Here is a 6,000-nt window from a genome sequence, read left to right as displayed (position 1 = left end):
CTCCAAAAAGTTCAAAGGTCAGGATCGGAAAGTACATCAGCGCGACTTAATTTCTGACCAAACTATGTATAACGCAACTCACTAATGTCATCACTGGACCGTGCGTGCCTGCGTGTGCGTGCGTGCGTGTGCATGTGTGTATGTAGGTCCATCTGAGGGGAAGGGGCGAGGAGGTGGAGGTGATGGCATGTCCACATCCTGGCTTTGACTGTGGCTACGCCCTCACATTGCAATCACTGGGGGTATCAAAGCGATCAACAGGGGAGGGGGGGAGGAGGCGAGAGAGGCAGGAGGGCAGTAGAACAGGTACCGGGACAGACAGACAGACAGACAGACGGAGAGCGGTGGAGGCCTCAACCTGCTGTCAGTCAGGAAGCAACGTACAGCTCGAGTCATTGAACCGAGGCCGTGACATCTGACGCCTGGTGGAGATCTGCGCTCGCCATATCAGTTCCAGCAGCGGATAGCGGTGAAAAAAAAAAAAAAAAAAAAAAAAATCTCTCTCTCCCTGGCACGTAATATTTCGAGGGAGTGTTGCTTGACAGGGTATTGGTTTTCTGGTTGTCTGGGTGACTGTATGTGTGCGTGTTGTTGTTGTTGGTGGTGTTGTTGTTGCTTTGTATGTTGTTACTGTTCTTTTTTCCTTTTCTTTTTCCTCTATTTTTTTCTTGTTTCTTTTCTTCTTTCTCTTTTCTTTTCCTCCTCTTTTCATTATTATCACACGGTTATCGTTGTTGTTATTACTAACGCTATTGTTACTACTGTTGGCATTGCTGCTGATTGTTCTATTTCCATATTAATGTTGCAAAGTAGAAAGAAAATTAGTGTGTGTGCTGCTCTTGTTTCTTTTCGTATTACTGTTGTGAATGTTGTTGTTGTTTTTCTTCTTGTTATTCTTTAGTGTGTACCTTCGCAAATTGGTGAACAAATTAACGAATAAAAATGAATGGTCAAGTTATTTGGCAAGAAAAAAAAAAAAGAGTAATCTCGATATTCCTGTCACACTGTTTATAAGTACATGTGAAATGAAGAAAAAGAAGACGAAAACAAAAACATGCAAACTGACAAGAGACAATCATCGGACACCACATCTTTACGTCATTCCTGACACGAGCAATGCGAGGGAATAAAGAACCAGTGGAAAAGAATCCTCGAAGCTGACAGAAAGAGAGAATGTCAGCGGTATGATGTGAGACGAAGGTTACACGAAGCGTCTGAATTAGTCATTACAGCCTCCACACTGAACTCCTCACCTGAATCGGTAACACCTGAGCATTTTTAGACTCTGTGCTCACCTGCTTAACATGACAGAGGTTCGGGTTTCAGAATTGTGAATAAGAAATAGACATGAGGCAGAATGCAGCTGATATGAGGACTGACTTAGGTTGGCATGTACTCGTATTTCTGAAGGATTGGTCGATCTGGGAGTGAGATTATTTATCCATTTTGACATTGAGAACATAACGTAAGAAAATAAGGGAAGTTGCAAGAAGTCTTCAGACCTACACGTGGGAGTCCCTCTACGAAACACACCTACTTATTTCCACCTCTCAGCGTCACTCATAAATTTGCCTGGTCTTTTAAGGCTCCCTAATGACAGCACTAACAATCTGATTACTGATTCCATTCTATTAATCTACCACTCCGACGCGTTGTAACTTTTTTTTACCTTTACTATTAAAAATCATGTTTCATTTCTTTTTCAATGACCGTCGAGTTGCATCTGAATTTTTATGCAATTTTGTCGTTTTTATCTGTTTTTTTTTTTTTCCTTTTTTTACCTTTCTTTTTTATTCCTTTCCCTGACACCAACCCTCCACGTGTCGCTTTCATCCGCCCACACTCTCACTCACACCCTAAAAGATCTGCCAGTCCGGCTTTCAGTTTCCGGTGTCGTTTAACTGAACACCACACATACGTATAGTCACAGGAAAGGGCGCTTCTTGCTGCCGCCTCAGTCCATGACCGTGACGGCGTGAGGGAGCTTGGCAGAGTAACAGGACTTGGCTGCTTGAGATATTTTAGGATCACTATATTCTTGACCCTCTCTTTAACATAATTATCTTATACAAATTTTGATTACGAGTTTGAAAGGTAGCTCTCATAGCTAAGCGTTGATAGAATATTTAGTAGAAGCGTTGTATAAATAGCTTAACGTTTTCTTAGTAAAATATATTCTTAACTCTTTTATGGCTTTGATTGATAAAATGATCTTGTGCAAACTTAGATTAAGGTTTTAGAAGGGTAACACAGTAAAGGGTTGGTCGAATATTTAGTATGAATGTGCAGTCGATACGAGTACAGTTTAATATTCCCTTTCTAAAACTGAGCAAAGTTAAGAAGCTGTCAAAGCGAGGTGATGCAAAACAGGTGTGTGAAGCGACTGTGACGGCAGGTAAAGATCACAGGTTAACTTGTGTAACAATTCTGGCAGCAATCGAGGACAAAACACGAGGAGTGAGGAGGCGAGAGCAGCGGCGTTTGTCATCAGCGGCAGGGAGGTATGGCGGCTTATTGACTCCTGGAGGCCCGGCGGCACAGCGACACGCCGCTATGTAAATCCTCGTGTTGACATCTCGTTAGCGCCTCGCATACATCCTCCTCCTGTATCCTTGTCCTCCTCCTCTTCCTCCTCCTCCTCCTCACACGTGGTTGGGTTACCAGGTCGAGCCGGCGCCAATGGGTCAGGAAGGACAAAGGTGGCGGTGGACGGTGACAATACTGACACTACTAGGTCGCTCAAGACGTGTGGGAACAAGTGCCGCGGGTGTCGTGGATGAATCTTCCACGAAGAGGGGAACGCCAGACCATAAGGGTGGAGGTTCCATAAAAGATTCACCAGCACACCTAATTATGTTGTCTCCCGTTCTCTCTCTCTCTCTCTTTTTTTTTTTTTTTTCCAAGCTCTACCGCTGCTATACTGGGAAATACGCTCGTTCACATTATGTTAAGGGTAGTTCACGCTTAACAGCGGGTTGTACTGCGGCTGGTGGGTAGAGAGGCGCTGGGTGGGGGACTAGGTATCCTTGTAGTGATGGTAGCATGATAGCGGGACGTGGACTGTAGGAGGGATAGTAATGATGGTATCTGTGAGTATATAGATAGCGTGTGTTCACTATAGGTTATAGGGGTTAGTGTGCTACTATTACTGTTATCATTATTGTGGTATTCCTATTAATGGTGGTGAGGGGGGTGATGGAAGGGATGAGAGTAATGGTAGTGTTAGAGTGAGTATATAATTAGTTTGTGTTCAGTAAAGGAGTTAGTGTATTATTGTTACTATTATCATTATTATTGTGTGGTGTTCCTAATAGTGGTGGTGATGGATAGTGACGGGAGGGGAGGCGCAAAGGATTAAAGGTGTGAATGGAGGTGATGGAAGCAGAGATGAAGGCAGTGGTGGAGTTGTCGGCAGTGGCAGTGGAGGTAATGGAGGCGGAGATGAGGAAGGCAGTGGTAATACAAGTGGAGGTGACAGTGCGTGCCTCAGGGTCCGGCTGGCGAGGTGCAAATCACTGCGTCTCACCAACAAAAGAACGTACCCTAGATTATATAAGCAGTTTAAGGTAACGCCGCGGGTTGCAAGCCACAGAGGACACTAAGTACACAGAGTCCTTATGAAAAACAAATGACACTTGTACACACTGCCTGATGAAAAGCGACAGAAAAAAAAAAAAGTGTGGTTTTATAACGATACAAAACCTCAATGGAATTCTGGGTTTCAGTTGTTGCAGATATTGAAGCATATATTTCAGTCTCATGTAAGTAAAATCGCGGAGCTTTGGTTAATAAAGCATGATAAGTAATCTGTTCTCAGCTATATTTTTCACGTGTAGTTTTAAGTGAGCTGAAAGTGCTTTGTGTTTGAAAAATACTGAAATCCTCTCAACGTTTGTGAATCGTCATGGAATGAACATTGTTTGTGAATCGTGAGGATATTAACGTTAACGCGATGAATAAGTACAATGAGATTAATAATAATACTGGAATATCAACAACTTAGGTTAATCCAGTTTTATCATCATATTCTCCTACTGCTACTCCTCCTTAAGCTTAATGTTTGTGATTCGTGAGGGAATAAATGTTAAGGAGATGAATAAGTACAATGAGAATCAAAAACTTAGGTTAATCCAGTTCTTCTATCACAACCTCTCCTGGACTGGGTATATTTCTACACTGCACGAGACAGACTGGCTGGAAGGTGGAGCCACTCGAGACCTTTCGTGATGTGTCAGGTAACAGACTGTTCTCACTGCTCGCCCTCCAGCTCAGGGTCAACGCGAGGCACTACACACACACACACACACACACACACACACACACACACACACACAGCAAGGTAGCAGCATTGTGGTCACAGAAGGAAATGTGTGAGGTACAAGTGTGAGGCTGTAGTGGTTGTGACGTATTTTAGCCTTTCCTTGGCTTCTTTTTTTATTTTCTTTTTCATGTGTGTTTTGGAAGAGCAAAATTTAGTAAAATTTGTCTCAGTTCAGTATTTCTTGTATGTTCTCCTTTCCATACGAAAAAAAAACATGGACCCTTCCATCACGTTTTCCTTATTTGTACCTCTTGTATAAAAGAAAACAAAAGAAAACGAAACACGAACACCACCGCCTTGCTTCCTTGTTTCTCCCCTTGTACATAAAACACATAGGCAACGCTGCGCCACCTTTATGTCCTCGGCCTATACCGATGGCAGCCAAGTTTTTCTTTTGAAAGCTTAGATGGTCGGCCACAATCTTTTTATGAAAGCTTACTAAGATGGTCAGCTCCGACCCGTGACAGCGCAGGTACATAGATTTATTTTTAGACTGACGCCTTTATTCATGCTGCCCACTAGAGCTCTCCGACTTTTTTTTTAATGTAACAGAGGTACTGGCCAAGAGCAACAAAATATATATAAAATGGCCCTCTGAAGCGCCGGTCCCTAAAGAGCTAAAAGTTTTAACCAAAATTAGAAGCGTCTTCAGACCTCCCTCATGAAAGAAGTGAAGTCGTAGGAAAGAGGAAATACAGAGGCAGGTAGGGGATTCCAGAGTTTACCAGTGAAGGGGATGAAATACTGTGAATGCTACCGATAGTCACCATTGAAGAGCTGATAAGAAGCATGTGGGAACTCTTTGGACAACTGACAGCTTGAAAAATCCCTAGCTTTCGGCAAGACAAACTAAAAAAACTCGTGTCCTTGAAATTACCACGTCTGACTTGCCTTGGACCAGTAGTAAATGTTAAGCCAGTGAGTGGATTGGATCATCGAGTACATTGGTTAAATTGACAACTGAGCATTAGTTAAATATTACATCGTGTTGTGCGGAGGCGTGATGAAGGGCGAGTTTTTTTTATTTCAGTCATTGGGTCTGTACTCGTATTTTGGTTACGATCCGTTTCCCCCCCCCCCTCTCTCTCTCTCTCTCTCTCTCTCTCTCTCTCTCTCTCTCTCTCTCTCTCTCTCTCTCTCTCTCTCTCTCTCTCTCTCTCTCATTGGGCTCCTTGTTCATTTTGTTTTATCATTCTCTTATCTTTTTTATCTTGTTCTCATTTTGTCATCATCATTGTTATGTATGTCTTCCTCATCTTTTGGAAATAATTGCTCTCTCTCTCTCTCTCTCTCTCTCTCTCTCTCTCTCTCTCTCTCTCTCTCTCTCTCTCTCTCTCTCTCTCTCTCTCTCTCTCTCTCTCTCTCTCTCTCTCTCTCTCTCTCTCTCTCTCTCTCTCTCTCACCGGATTCGACGGACTGTCAGCCACAGGACTTTCTGATATCTCTCTTGAGGAAGAAAAAAAGTACACTAAATTTCACAGAAGCGTCCACGGATCTCACACATTCATATTTCATCTCCACATGTTGTTCGTCTCCTCTGACACCAAAACCGTCTGGGTACTGTTCTATCATTCGGTTCTCAGGGGACGCTGCAGTTCATCCAAGTTAAAAGCGATGTGACCTGTGCAGTCCTGGGAATTTCAGCTCTCCTTGGTTATTCCCCCAGTGACCTAGTTTGT

General features: G+C 43.2%; 1 long non-coding RNA gene across 2 annotated transcripts in view; it reads right to left on the bottom strand.

The window, feature by feature from the left end:
- Positions 1 to 6,000, bottom strand: part of LOC135107974 (uncharacterized) — a 98,288-nt gene that overhangs the window by 52,722 nt on the left and 39,566 nt on the right. The window lies entirely within an intron of this gene.

The sequence above is a fragment of the Scylla paramamosain genome, chromosome 16 (assembly GCF_035594125.1).
Source record: "Scylla paramamosain isolate STU-SP2022 chromosome 16, ASM3559412v1, whole genome shotgun sequence".
NCBI classification, from domain to species: Eukaryota; Metazoa; Arthropoda; class Malacostraca; order Decapoda; family Portunidae; genus Scylla; species Scylla paramamosain.
The sequence above is the reverse complement of the archived record's forward strand: the minus strand, read 5'-3'. Positions and strand labels throughout refer to the sequence as shown.